The 15718-nt window shown below is 45.9% G+C and overlaps 1 non-coding gene across 1 annotated transcript; it reads right to left on the reverse strand.

Annotated features, from left to right (window-relative positions):
* Positions 1-702: 702 nt before the first annotated feature.
* TRNAG-CCC (transfer RNA glycine (anticodon CCC)) lies at positions 703-775 on the reverse strand. The gene has a single exon. It is a non-coding gene; the product is annotated as a tRNA-Gly (tRNA).
* Positions 776-15718: the final 14943 nt, after the last annotated feature.

Raw genomic sequence — 15718 nt, forward strand, 5'->3', positions numbered from 1 at the left:
AGACCTTTCCCTGACCCCCCATTCCCCTCCGGCTACAGAAACCTTCTTCAGAGCCTCTTTCCAGTTCCTGGAGGGCTGTATTCATTGTCTCCACCTCCTCCCTCTCACTAGGCTCAGCTCAATTCAGTCGGGCTTTTGTTCACTCCTTCAATGGGCTTCTGTTGAGGCCACCCTTGCCCCCCGTTGGGAAATCTAACAGCTCTTTCCCGTGTGCTTCCTCTTTTCTTCTCAGTGGTTTGATGGCTTGCTTGCTCCCCGCTTCTGGAAACTCTTTCTTGGCTTGGCTCCCTGACCCCATGCTCTCCTGATGCTTCCCCCCCCCTCCCCCCCGCACTGGCTGCTTCCGTTCAGTCCTCTCACTGGATCCTTCTTCTCTTTAGATTCAAAGCTTTGGGTTTCGCCAGGACTCGCTTCTCAGTCCTCTTCTCTACAATCTCTTCTTGAGTGATCTCAGCAGGGGTCATGGTTATAAGACAAATGCCGTAGGTATGGTGAAGGTTTTGGAAACAAAACTTCCCCCCTTTGACTCTTTCCTAAATCCATGAACCTGTGGTCTGGATTCTCAAATCTAACGTAAACTAGCCCAGTACTCTGGCTACTCCAGCCCCAATCTTTCCCTCCAGTGTTTTTGGTTTTTTGTTTGGCTGCACCAGGTCTTCTATGTGGCATACAGGATCTTTAGTTGCAGCACACGGGATCTAGTTCCCTGACCAGGGATCGAACCTGGTTCCCCTGCGTTGGGAGCACAGGGTCTTAGCCACTGGACCACCAGGGAAGTCTCCCCCCACACATACACACACACTCCAGTGTTCTTATCCAAGTATCTATCACTGGGCCCTGCCCCATGCATCCACTTCCCTGATACCTGGCATGAAATCCAGTGTTACATTCTGTCATCCCCTCCGGCTCCCATCAAGCCACCTTCATGCTCTGCCAGATGCAGCAATGGCCTCATAGATCTCTCTACTTTACTTCCCACCATTGTCAGTTCTCCCCAGAGAATAAAAGCTACTGTCCAACAAGGATGTCAGATCACGTTATTTCTGTCATCCTTCCTGTGGCTCCACGTCATGATGGAGATTAGACTCCAGAGTCTCCATGCATTCAGGTCCCTCCCCAGCTTCCCAGTTGCTCTCCTCCTCCCCATTCTCCAGCCACACTGGCCTCCTGCTGCGCTGCTAGCGTGCTAAGCATGATCCTGCCTGGGCATCTACATCTGCTGTTTCCTCTGCTTGGAACCCTGGCCCCAGATCTCCGTGGGGGTCACTTCTCATGTCCTTGGGTTCTCCACTCAGCTAGCTCCCTGGAGAAGCCTTCTTCATGGCTCCTTCAAAAGGAGCAGCCTCCCCACTCCATGACACTCTGACCCCCTTTTACTTGCCTTCATAGAACTTACCAGCCACTGTGTTTTACTGTCCTGTCGCTAATGATGAGCTTGTTACTGAAGCTGTGTCGCTGCAGCCAAGAGCGGTACTTGGCACATCATGCTCTTGGAGGATGGGAATTTAAAGGGACAGCAGCTTTCAGGCTTGGTTGTAACATGGAAGACTTTGCCCCCTCTCCCATGCAGGTTGAAGATACTGTGAAGAGACCCTTGGCTCAGCCTTCTCCAGACTCATAAGAGTCTCTTCTCCCCATTTGAGACTGGGGTCCTGCCTCGCCCTCTGGTAAACCCCCAGGAGCCTCTCCTCTGCCTTCTAAGAGATCAGACTCTGAAAACCCCACAGCTGCATCTCCTGCTGGTTCTGAAACCCCCTCGAGAGAGGGGAGGTTCTCCTTCTCACTCCCCCTGATTTGGTGGCACAGGCTAGGTTTTTAGGGCCAATTCACCTAATTTGATTAGCTTTTCATCTAAGTCTAATTAAGTTGTATTTATAAATTCAGTAAAAATAGACAAACCCCACAAATAGCAATTCTTCTCCTCTTTCTCTTTTAGGTATTAACATGCATTTTTAATTTTTTTTAACTTTTACTTTGTGTTGGGGTATAGCTAATTAACAATGCTGTGATAGCTTCCGATGGACAGCAAAGGGACTCAGCCACACATTTATATGTATCCATTCTCCCCCAAAGTCCTGTCCCACCCAGACTGCCATGCGACATTGAGCAGAGTTCCCTGTGTTCTACAGTAGGCCCTTGTTGGTGATTCATTTTAAATACAGCAGTGTGGACATATCCATCCCAAACTCACTAACTATCTCTTATCCCCATTCTTCCCCACCCCAGTAACCATAAATTCATTCTCTAAGTCTGTAAGTCTGTTTCTGTTTTGTTAAAGAAGTCCATTTGTCTCATTTCTCTTTCTTTTCTTTTCTCTTTTAAATCAGTGTAAGAAATGACACTTATTTCAATTTTCCAGGTCAAATTTACTCTGACTCCTGGCTAGAGGGACTTCGACCTCTTTCCTGCACTTGCCCTCCTCAGGTTGGAGGAGAATCCTTGGAATTTTCCAGAAGCGCAGAGAGCAGCCAGGGTCCCCACCACGGGCCACGGTGGTGGTCATGGTCCTCACTGGTGACCTGGCCCTCCCTGTAGGACAGGAGCTGATGCCTGGCAGAGAGGTCCCCGAATAACCACAGACCAGGGAGACCTGAGGCCTCACAGCTGCTTCCAACCCCACAAAGCTATTCTCTGGGGTCTCAGCAGGCAGCCCCCAGCCCTGCTGTTACAAAGGCATGCATGGGGGGTCGGGCTGCTCACTGCTCCAAAGCCAATAAGCCAGCTGGGTTGGTGGAAAGGAAAACTTGCTTTATTTCAGATGCTGGCAACTGACGGGAAGGTGGGGGGGGGGGGCGGAGGGTGGTGGATATCTGTCCAAAGGCTGACTCCCCCTTTGACAAACAGGAAAGAAATAAAATGAAAATGAAGTCGTTCAATCTTGTCCGACTCTTTGTGACCCTGTGGACTGTAGCCCACCAGGCTCCTCCATCCATGCAATAATCTCCAGGCAATAATACTGGAGTGGATTGCCATTTCCTTCTCCAGGGGATCCTCCCAACCCAGGGATCGAACCCAGGTCTCCCACATTGCAGGCAGACACCTTACCCTCTGAGCCACCAGGGAAGCCCTTGACAAGCAGGGGGTGAGAACTTTTATAGACAGAGTTGGGTGGAGGGGGTACATGCAGAAACAGTGCAGTCATCTCTAACCGTCTTCTTCAAATTGGTCATCAGTGGTCTGACTAGCATCATCTTGATTATTTTAGGTGCAGTTAATCTTTAGTTCCACGGTCCATTTGCTCCCTTTTCTTTGTGGTCAATTCTCAGACCTGTGGCAGCTCAAGTCCTCCGTACAGTTAACTTCTCCACCTGGGGTTTTAGTATCTATAAGACAGCTCACAGGCTATGGCTCAGAATATTACCTACAGACCTTGAGAAAGAACTAAAAGTCCTTGACTGTGCTTAATGACTATTATTATTGTTTAGTCTCCTTTGACTGTTTTCCTTTGTTTCTGCATTTCTCACTTCTCTGATTAAACTTATTCTTTGACTGAAGTTTTCCACAGGCAAAAGGCAGGCAGAGAATGTGGTGGGGGTGGGGGCAAGGACCACCTAGTCCTGTTCCATCTCAGTGCTGCATCCGGACACAAGAGCAGTCTTCAGCACTCCTGGGTTTTAGGTTGTTTGCATAGGCTACAGAAGCATTATAGCCACCTCAGTCCAATGGCATCTTACTTAAATATTGTGCCACTAGGCCCTATTTGTTTATTTTTGCTTTTCATTACTCTAAGAGGTGAGTTCAAGAAATCTTGCTGTGATTTATGTCAAAGAATATTCTTCCTATGTTTTCCTCTAAGAGTTTCATAGTGTGGTCCTTAATCTATTTTGAGTTTATTTTCGTGTATGGTGTTAGAGAGGGCTTTCCAGGTGGCTCAGTGGTGAAGAACCTGCCTGCCAACACAGCAGGTGTGGGTTCAATTCCTGGGGCGGGAAGCTACCCTGGAGAAGGAAATGGCTACCCACCCCAGTATTTCTGCCTGGGGAATTTCCATGGACAGAGGAGCCTAGTGATCTACAGTCCTTGGTGTCGCAAAGAATTGGACATGACTGAGTGACTAAACAACAATGATGTTAGAGAGTGTTCTAAATTCATTCTTTTACATGTAGCTGTCCAAACCTGCTGTATAGCGTAGGGAGCTCAGCTCGGAACTCTGTGGTGACCTAAAGGGGTAGGATGTGGAGGGTGGGAGGAAGGTCCAAGAGGGAGGGGATGTATATATATATATATATATATATATATCTGATTCACTTTGTTGTACAACAGAAACTAACACAACATTGAAAAGTAACTCTACCCCAATTTTAAAACTATATCATCACAAATACACATGCGTGTATCCTAACACACCCACACACACACCTTAAGGCTTTCTTCACATAACAACAACGTGGGTAACTGAGGTTCTCTTAGAAACCTAAGGATCCTCACCTATCCAGCATGCTTCCCTCTTTGATGCACAAACAATTTTATCGCCTGTCTGGAACCAGAACACCTGGGGACATATTCCAGCTTGAATGTTCACTGCCAGAGTAACCCTGGGCAAGCTGCTTAGCTTCTCTGGTTCCTCATCCACAAAATAGGTACAATAATAATAGTAGCTGCCTCATAAAGGCACTGATGAGTATTGAGTGAATCCTTAGGACAGTCCTTGGTGCTTAATTCTGTAAGTATTAGCTGCTATCACTAATTGCATGGATTTTTACCTTTCATCCTCCAAAGATAGATTTCGAAGATATGCTCAACATAATGCAATGGAAAATAAGAAAATGAGAAATTGCAGACTAAGGGAACATGAGAGATAGGAACATACAAAGCATCTGTGCCAAGTAAGACAGAGATCTCTGGTGGTGAGCTTAGGAACTGAGGAAGAGGCAGTTAACTAGTAAGGAGTGTTTCATGCATCCACTCATAATATAAGAATGCATTATATTCTTTGCAGTCAAAGATAGAGAAGCTCTATACAGCCAGCAAAAACAAGACCAGGAGCTGACTGTGGCTCAGATCATGAACTCCTTATTGCCAAATTCAGACTTAAACTGAAGAAAGTAGGGAAAACCAATAGACCATTAAAGTATGACCTAAATCAAATCCCTTATGATTATACAGTGGAAGTGAGAAATAGATTTAAGAGACTAGATCTGATAGACAGAGTGCCTGATGAACTATGGATGGAGGTTCATGACATTGTATAGGAGGCAGGGATCAAGAAAATCCCCAAGAAAAAGAAATGCAAAAAAGCAAAATGTCTGTCTGAGGAGGCTTTACATATAGCTGTGAAAAGAAGAGAAGCGAAAAGCAAAGGGGAAAAGGAAAGATATTCCCATTTGAATGCAGAGTTCCAAAGAATTGCAAGGAGAGATAAGAAAGCCTTCCTCAGTGATCAGTGCAAAGAAATAGAGAAAAACAACAGAATGGGAAAGACTAGAGATCTCTTCAATAAAATTAGAAATATCAAGGGAACATTTCAGGCAAAGATGGGCTCCATAAAGGACAGAAATGGTATGGACTTAACAGAAGCAGAAGATATTAAGAAGAGGTGGCGAGAATATACAGAAGAACTGTACAAAAAAGATCTTCACGACCCAGATAATCACAATGGTGTGATCACTCACCTAGAGCCAGACATCCTGAAATGTGAGGTCAAGTGGGCCTTGGAAAGCATCACTGTGAACAAAGCTAGTGGAGGTGATGGAATTCCAATTGAGCTATTTCAAATCCTGAAAGATGATGCTGTGAAAGTGCTGCACTCAATATGCCAGCAAATTTGGAAAACTCAGCAGTGGCCACAGGACTGGAAAAGGTCAGTTTTCATTCTAATCCCTAAGAAAGGCAATCCCAAAGAACGCTCTAACTACCATACAATTGCACTCATCTCACATGCTAAGTAATGCTCAAAATTCTCCAAGCCAGGCTTCAGCAATACGTGAACTGTGAACTTCCAGATGTTCAAGCTGATTTTAGAAAAGGCAGAGGAAACAGAGATCAAATTGCCAACATCAGCTGGATCATCGAAAAAGCAAGAGAGTTCCAGAAAAGCATCTATTTCTGCTTTATTGACTATGCCAAAACCTTTGTGTGGATCACAATAAACTGTGGAAAATTCTGAAAGAGATGGGAATATCAGACCACCTGACCTGCCTCTTGAGAAACCTGTATGCAGGTCAGGAAGCAACAGCTAGAACTGGACATGGAACAAAAGACTGGTTCCAAATAGGAAAAGGAGTACATCAAGGCTGTATATTGTCCCCCTGCTTATTTAACTTATATGCAGAGTACATCATGAGAAACGCTGGGCTGGATGAAGCACAAGCTGCAATCAAGATTGCCGGGAGAAATATCAATAACCTCAGATATGCAGATGACACCACCCTTATGGCAGAAAGTAAAGAGGAACTAAAGAGCCTCTTGATGAAAGTGAAAGAGGAGAGTGAAAAAGTTGGCTTAAAGCTCAACATTCAGAAAACTAATATCATGGCATCTGGTCCCATCAGTTTACGGCAAATAGATGGGAAACAGTGGAAACAGTGTCAGACTTTATTTTTTGGGGCTCCAAAATCACTGCAGATGGTGACTGCAGCCATGAAATTAAAAGACCCTTACTCCTTGGACGGAAAGTTATGACCAACCTAGATAACATATTAAAAAGCAGAGACATCACTTTGCCAACAAAGGTCCATCTAGTGAAGGCTATGGTTTTTTCAGTAGTCATGTATGAATGTGAGAGTTGGACCATAAAGAAGGCTGAGTGCCAAAGAATTGATGCTTTTGAAGTGTGGTGTTGGAGAAGACTCTTGAGAGTCCCTTGGACTGCAAGGATATCCAACCAGTCCATCCTAAAGGAGATCAGTCCCGAGTGTTCACTGGAAGGACTGATGTTGAAGCTGAAACTCCAATACTTTGGCCACCTGATGGGAAGAGCTGACTCATTTGAAAAGACCCTGATGTTGGGAAAGATTGAAGGCAGGAGGAGAAGCGGATGACAGAGGATGAGATGGTTGGATGGCATCACTGACTCAATGGAGAAGAGTTTGAGTAAACTCTGGGAGTTGGTGATGGACAGGGAGGCCTGGCATGCTGTGGTCCATGGGGTCAGAAGGGTTGGAGGCAACTGAGTGACTGAACTGAACTGAGTGCATCCACTGTTCAAGATAAACATGAAGGTAACCTTGCTGTTTCCCCTGTGCCAGTCATCTCAGATGAGGCTTTTAAATTGATGGAATTTCATAGTTCCTGCAGGCACTTTCAATAAACTGTGTTCCTTGTTTTGCTTTGCAATTTCATTTTACTGGAAAAATTACTTAAATGTCTCTGCTTGTCCGAGCACTAGTTCATATTCAATAAGTTCAGCTACCTTTGTGAAGGAAGAAAGCGAACTAATCATATCAACATTTGAAATTTTTCTCAATATTCTTAAAGTTAATTTCTATGCTTCTCAAAATAAAGTTAGTCTAGGAGATTAAGATAAAATTTGCTCATTTGGAAAACAAACATTTGTCACCTCTAACTTCTGTTTAAGAGAAGCTAGCTGTGCTAAGTGGCTCAGTTGTGTCTGACTCTTTGCAATCCCGTGGACTGTAGCCTACTGCCACCCCCACCCCCTGCCCCAGGCTCCTCTGTCCATGGAATTCTCCAGGCAAGAATACTAGAATGGGTTGCCATGCCCTCCTCCAGGGCATCTTCCCAACCCAGGGATCAAACTCTGGTCTCCAACATTGCAGGCGGATTCTTCACATCTAAGCCACAAGGGAAGCCCTAAGTGAAGTTAAGGGAGCCAGATTTGGAATTCTCCATGTCTCTATCCTGAACATTTGTGTCCAGCGGCCAGGGGTCTGAGGCAGGCAGAGCCTTGAGTCAGGTGTTGAAGCTTGTTGCCTCTAGTCCACGCTGTGGTCCATGGTACACGGGGCAGAGGGGCCGTGGACAGCCGCAGTGCTCCATGGAAAGGTGGAGTCTGAGCCAAGGTCAGCAGCATCAGTCAAAGGGTGTGTGAACTCGGGGGAGTTGATACCAAGGGAAGATTCAGTGATTTGAAGGAAGGAAGACTGTCCTTCCTGAGTCAATACGCCAATGACAACAGCAGACTTTTCTGTGATGTCCCTGGACAATGACCTGGGAACACCCAAAGACGGTACAAGTGTGACCGAACAGAATAGACAGACATAACCAAACCCATAATGGGGTCATTTCCCCACAAATCTTTAGATCTTTTGTAGAAAACAAAATTTGAAAAAGTAGGGTAAAAGAAGAAGCATCGCATGCTGTCTTTCATCTTTGTATAACAAATCATCCAATCAATAGCTAATTGATTAGAACATTTCAATATTCATTTAGAAACGTAATGAACATTTATTGAACTCAACATTTATCAAGTTTTTACCATGTTCTGTTCAGTGGAAGATGCTAAATGTCCAAAGATGAATAAAACAGAATGTCTACTTTTAAGGTGCTTGCTATTGAACAGGCAGTTAGGTAAATGAGTGAGTTTGGTCAAGTGTTGTACATGTTATATGTTAGCACTTATAGGGTGGTAGCATAGTAATAACACAGTAACAGTAATAGGCCGGTGATTCTTTTTTTCCCCAGGACAAGTCCAGGGAAACGTGAGATTTCAAGCTCAGCCTCAGAGAAGATTTTTCAGGGTCATGCTGAGATACCAGTTCTTTCCAGAAAAGACCAATTCTTTCCAGAGGTGATCTAGAAGGGCTGCAGGGCAGCCTGGCCCTAAGCACTTCCCTGTCCTTCCCTTTGAGATCTCTCTTTGTGGAGTGTTTGCCACAGGGACTTATATATCTTCCTGATCAATTCAGTGCAGCCCCCAAACCCTGTGAGGAATATGGCTCAAATAGGCTTTCAAAGAGCAGGCCCCAATCAGCATCATCAGTGCCATCTGAGAACTTGTTTGACATGCAAATTCCAAGCCTGCAGAGCAGTCTTAGAAACCGGTATTTTAAGCAGCCCACCAGGGGATTCTGGACACATCATATGCCCAGGCCTTCTGGGGTTTCCCAGGTGGCTCAGCGGGAAAGAATCTGCCTGCCAATCAATGCTCAATTTCGATCCCTAGGTTGGGAAGCTTCCCTGGGGTAGGAAATGGCAACTCGTTACAGTATTCTTGCATTCTTGCCTGAAAAATTCCCTGGACAAAGGAACCTGGTAGGCTATAGTCCATGGGGATCTCAAAGAGTCCAACACAACTGAGTACACACACCCACGTGCCCAGGGTCTCTACTTTCATTCCCTTCAAACTCATATTCAGGAATGATCTCATGGACTTTCTTTAAACTGGAAACTGGTCCATCATCCCTTCCTCCAGGAGTATCTGCCTTTGATAACAATAGTTAATACTGATTGAGTTTGATGTGCCATGGGTGTTTCCTGTGTGCTAATTTCTTTAATCCCCACAAAAGGCAAAGATTCTATCAGCACATTCTACAGATGAGAAAACTGAGGTACAGAGTTATTCAATCACTTGCTGAAGGTATCACAGCTAGTAAGTAGCCTAGCTGGGATTTACCAGTCTGGCTCCACAGAGCATATGCTTACCCTCCACCCTGCCTATATACATGCTAAGTCACTTCAGTCGTGTCTGACTTTTTGTGACTTGATGGACTGTAGCCTACCATTCCTCTGTCCATGGAATTCTCCAGGCAAGAAGACTGGAGTGGGTTGCCATGCCCTCCTCCAGGGGATCTTTCTGACCCAAGGACTGAACCTGCATCTCCTGCAACTCTTGCATTGCAGACGGAATCTTTACCACTGAGCCATCAGGGAAGCCCTAACCTCCACCCTACTTTACTTCTATTTTTTTTTTCTAATTTATAGGATTAAATTAGCCATTCTCCATGACACATACAGATACTTGACATAATAAAATTGATTTCATTGTTCTTTCAAAATTATCGACTATTTTGACTTTGTGCTTTATAACCTGTCAGTTGAAGGGTACTGAACACACTTTTGATGTCTGAGAAAATTTCAGAGACACAGATTTAAATAGAGCTCAGATTTGAAGGGAGAACAATGACAGAAATCACTGGAATGGATTTCTTTTCTTTCTAATGTACCAGATAATGCATTTTACCAACTAGTCACGTAATAGCAACCATGTGAAAGAGCAGATATTTTCCTTTTATTGGGTTACTGCTCAATGTCTCACAGTGGAAGACAGAAGAGAGGGGGTTGGGAGGAATACATCAAGGTCTCCTGAAACCAAGTCCAGGGTTATTCTTAGCAGTGGTTCTGTCACTGAAACTCTCCATGAAATCTGTTATTGGCTCACATTTATATAAGAAAAGAGGCAAGTCTTGTCTGGGTTTTTTGGGTCAGGGAAGAATCTAGAATCCATCTTGTAATAATGAACACAGGCTCCTTTGTCACGTCAAGTGCTTTTTGAAGCCTCACGAGTGCATTCAAGTCCATTATTGAGCCCTGAGAAATGAGTGACTTAAAATATCAAGATGAGTCATGGTAGGATGGAGGAAAAGAAGGTAGAGATTCAGAAATCATTATTGTAAGTCAGTCTCAAAATATGGTTCAGATTTTCCCATATTTAACCCCTCCCCAGCACTAATCCCTTATTAACTGACTCCTCTGGACTCCCAAGGCTTCCCTGGTGACTCAGCTGTAAATAATCCACCTGAAAATCCAGGAGACACAGCATCGATCCCTGGTCCAGGAAGATCTCCTGCAGAAGGAAATGACAGCCCACTGCAGTATTCTTGCCTGGGAAATCCCACGGAGAGAGGAGCCTGGCGGGCTACAGTCCATGGGGTCACAAAGAGTTGGATGCAACCAAGCAGCTGACACTTTCACCTTCACCTTCTGGACTCCCAAGGACTCACGGTCCTTGGGGACGAACGAGCAGTGCTGCGTCCTGGCTGCTCCCTGGGCAGTGATCATGCCGGTGGCAGGGGGGTAGTCCTGTTTCTACCTGTCTAGGGATTGGTGCTTCAAGCCCAGAGAAGGCCAGAAGAAACTAAGCTCCTCTTGTTCTAAAGAGCTGATCAGTTGGGCTCAGGCCCCTCTCTTGGACTTTCTAAGATGTAGGTTACCTGTCTTTGGGCTTCACAGGTAGCGCAGTGGTGAAGAATCTGCCTGCCAATGCAGGAGATGCAAGAGATACCAGTTCTATCCCAGGGTTGGGAAGATCCCTGGGAAGAGGAGCCTGGCAACCCAGTATTCTTACCTGAGAAATCCCATGGGCAGAGGAGCCTGGCAGGCTACAGTCCGTGGGGTCGCAAAAGAGCTGGATATGACTGAGCACACACACACAAATGTATTTGCATTTTATTACCTAGTTAGCTATCTGCTGATGACAAGCGGTTTGCCCCCATGCCACCATGAGTAGGGAACTGGAGCAGCCTGCCCTGCCATCCTTTGGTTGCCAAGGAAACACGTTTTCCAGAAGTCTAGAAATAGCCAAGCGCGGACCCTCATGCCTGATGCTCTCAGAGATGGCTGGTGTCCAGTGAGGGGTCTCTGGCACTTGAGAGGCACTGAGGCTTCTGCAGAGGTGAAGAGATTGGCTCCCAGGGTGCTGGGCAGGAACACTGCTCACCACAGACCTCTGAGGAGCTCCCTGGGGGACCCCTTCCTGAAGAGACCAAGACCAGGCCACTGTGGCAAGAAAAGCAGCAGAGACACCAACTGCTGGTCATTCGGCAAAAAACGGTTTCCCTTCTGTCCTCCACGACCATTGCCAAACCCAGCCCAGAAGGGGTGAGGTGCTGCTAGGGAGGAAGGGTAGTAGCCTAGCAGTGGGCTCCCTTCCTCACTTCCCAGCGTATCTCCTCACTCCTGCACTGGGTGCAGGAAGGGATTGTGGGCTGTACTGTATCCCCCGCCACATTCATAAGTTGAAGTCGTAATCCCCAACACCTCAGAACATGACAGCATCTGAGGATGGAACTAAGAGGTAATCGTATACGTGTGCGTTGTGTGCTCAGTTGTGTCCAACTCTTTTCGACCCCATGGATGGTAGCCCACCAGGCTTTTCTGTCCATGGGATTGTCCAGGCAAGAATACTGGAGTGGGTTGGCATTTCCTCCTCCATGGGATCTTCCTGACTCAGGGATCAAACCCATGTCTCCTGGTTTGTTTATCATTGGCATGTAGATTCTTTATCATTGTGCTATCTGGAAAGCCCAATCCTACATGACAAGCATCCTTATAAGAAGACGGTGTTTGCTGTTATATTTAAAATGGATAACCAACAAAGTGAAAGTGAAGTTGTTCAGTCGTGTCCGACTCTTTGCAACCCAGTGGACTGTAGCCCACCAGACTCCTCCACCCATGGGATTTTCCAGGCAAGAATACCAGAGTGGGTTGCCATTTCCTTCTCCGAGGGATCTTCCTGACCCAGGGATTGAACCCAGGTCTCCTGCATTGTAGGCGGACGTTTTACCATCTGAGCCACCAGGGAAAACCAACAAGGACCTACTATACAGCACATGGAACTTTTTGCTCAGTGTTACATGGCAGCCTGGATGGAGAGGACTTTGGAAGAGATTGATACATGTGTGTGGATGGATGAGTTCCTTTACTGTCACCTAAAGCCATCATAACATTATTAATTGGCTATGAAAAAGAAAAAGGTGAAAATGTTAATCCCTCAGTTCACTTCAGTTCAGTTCAGTTGCTCAGTTGTGTTTGACTCTGCAACCCCATGAATCACAGCATGCCAGGCCTGCCTGTCCATCACCAACTTCCAAACTTTACTCAAACCCATGTCCATCAAGTTGGTGATGCCATCCAACCATCTCATCCTCTGTCGTCCCCTTCTCCTCCTGCCCCCAATCCCTCCCAGCATCAGGGTCTTTTCCAATGAGTCAACTCTTCGCATGAGGTGGCCAAACTATTGGAGTTTCAGCTTCAGCATCAGTCCTTTCAATGAACACCTAGGACTGATCTCCTTTAGGATGGACTGGTTGGATCTCCTTGCAGTCCAAGGGACTCTCAAGAGTCTTCTCCAACACCACACTTCAAAAGCATCAATTTTTCGGCACTCAGTTTTCTTCACAGTCCAACACTCACATCCATACATAACCACTTGAAGAACCATAGCCTTGACCAGACGGACCTTTGTTGGCAAAGTAATGTCTCTGCATTTTAATATGCTATCTAGATTGGTCATAACTTTCCTTCCAAGAGGTAAGCGTCTTTTAATTTCATGGCTGCAATCACCATCTGCAGTGATTTTGGAGCCCCCAAAAATAAAGTCTGACACTGTTTCCACTCTCTCCCCATCTATTTGCCATGAAGTGATGGGACCAGATACCATGATCTTAGTTTTCTGAATGTTGAGCTTTAAGCCAACTTTTTCACTCTCCTCTTTCACTTTCATCAAGAGGCTCTTTAGTTCTTCTTCACTTTCTGCCATAAGGGTGGTGTCATCTGCATATCTGAGGTTATTGATATTTCTCCCGGCAATCTTGATTCCAGCTTGTGCTTCTTCCAGCCCAGCGTTTTTCATGATATAAGTTTTTCTGCATATAAGTTAAAAAAGCATGGGGACAATATACAGCCTTGATATACTCCTTTTCCTATTTGGAACCAGTCTTTTGTTCCATGTCCAGTTCTAACTGTTGCTTCCTGACCTGCATATAGGTTTCTCAAGAGGCAGGTCAGGTGGTCTGGTATTCCCTTTCAGAATATCTCTTTCAGAATTTTCCACAGTTTATTGTGATCCACACAGTCAAAGGTTTTGGCATAGTCAATAAAGCAGAAGTAGATGTTTTCTGGAACTCTCTTGCTTTTGCGATGATCCAGCAGATGTTGGCAATTTGATCTCTGGTTCCTCTGCCTTTTCTAAAACCAGCTTGAACATCTGGAAGTTCCCGGTTCACATATTGCTGAAGCCTCGCTTGGAGAATTTTGAGCATTACTTTACTAGCGTGTGACATGAGTGCAATTGTGGGGTAGTTTGAACATTCTTTAGGATTGCCTTTCTTAGGGATTGGAATGAAAACTGACCTTTTCCAGTCCTGTGGCCACTGCTGAGTTTCCCAAATTTGCTGGCATATTGAGTGCAGCACTTTCACAGCATCATCTTTTATGATTTGAAATAGTTCAATTCGAATTCCATCACCTCCACTAGCTTTGTTCGTAGTGATGCTTTCCAAGGCCCACTTGACCTCACATTTCAGGATGTCTGGCTCTAGGTGAGTGATCACACCATTGTGATTATCTGGGTCGTGAAGATCTTTTTTGTATAGTTTTTCTGTGTATTCTTGCTACCTCTTCTTAATATCTTCTGCTTCTGTTAGGTCCATACCATTTCTGTCCTTTATCAAACCCATCTTTGCCTGAAATATTCCCTTGGTATCTCTCATTTTCTTAAAGAGATTTGTAGTCTTTCCCATTCTATTGTTTTCCTCTATTTCTTTGCATTGATCGCTGAGGAAGTCTTTCTTAATCTCTCCTGGCTATTCTTTGGAAGTCTGCATTCAAATGGGAATATCTTTCCTTTTCTCCTTTGCTTTTTGCTTCTCTTCTTTTCACAGCTATTTGCAAGGCCTCCTCAGACAATCATCTTGCCTTTTTGCATTTTCTTTCCATGGGGTTGGTCTTGATCCTTGTCTCCTGTACAATGTCATGAACCTCCATCCATAGTTCCTCAGGCACTCTGTCTATCAGATCTAGTCCCTTAAATCTATTTCTCACTTCCACTGTATAGTCATAAGGGATTTGATTTAGGTCATACCTGAATGGTCTAGTGGTTTTCCCTACTTTCTTCAGTAAGTCTGAATTTGGCAATAAGGAGTTCATGATCTGAGCCACAGTCAGCTCCTGGTCTTGTTTTTGCTGACTGTATAGAGCTTCTCCATCTTTGGCTGCAAAGAAGATAATCAATCTGATTTCGGTGTTGACCATCTGGTGATGTCCTTGTGTAGAGTCTTCTCTTGTGTTGTTGGAGTGTCCGGCCGCGGGCCGGCCTCAGTGACTGGGGGCGGCGGCCCGGGGCCGTGGCACCGCGGGGCTGGGGGCGCGGGGTAGGCGGCAGGCGGCGGGCGGCGGGCGGCGGGCGGCGGGCGGCCTTCCTCTTGCCGAGAGCTCGCCTGGAGCCAGCAGCCGCCCGCGGAACGTCCTCGCCCGCTCCCGCCGGCGAGCAAGATGACGTGCAAGGTGATTCCGACCATCAGTGAAGCAGAAGGCCCCCGGGGAGGAAGTGGGAGCCAAGGGTCCAGCTCCTCTTCGCAGCCAGATGCAGATTCACATTTTAAACAGTTGATGATCTCCATCCTGGAAGAGAGGGACCGTCTTCTCGACATGCTGAGAGAGACCCAAGAAACGCTGGCATTAACCCAGGGGCACCTGCACGAGGTTGGTCCAAAAGAGATTCCTTGCAGAGGCAGCTCAGTACCACGCTTCCCCAGGGCTGGATGACTTTCCCCTGCAGGTTTTTGTCTAAAGGCCTTTTTGGGGGGATGCTGCTATTTTGGATGTGTATTTTGCCATCATTACTTGACAATGGTGATTCTGTTATTCGTAAGTCATGTACAGATTAAGTTCCTGAGGGATTAAACTTCTCAGCTAGAGCAAACTGTGGTGGGCTGTCAAGTCCTGGGAAGACACCTTATCAGTCCTGTTCATCTCTTGGGGGGGCAGCAGAAGGAGCCACCTAGATTTAGAGGAGCACTGCAGAGTTTTGGAAAAAAGGGCCACCAAGTAACCAATCTCTGTGGGGCCTTCCATTTTGTTGCCGTAAGCCTTTCCCCTC

This window comes from Muntiacus reevesi, chromosome 3 (assembly GCF_963930625.1).
Source record: "Muntiacus reevesi chromosome 3, mMunRee1.1, whole genome shotgun sequence".
Lineage (NCBI taxonomy): Eukaryota > Metazoa > Chordata > Mammalia > Artiodactyla > Cervidae > Muntiacus > Muntiacus reevesi.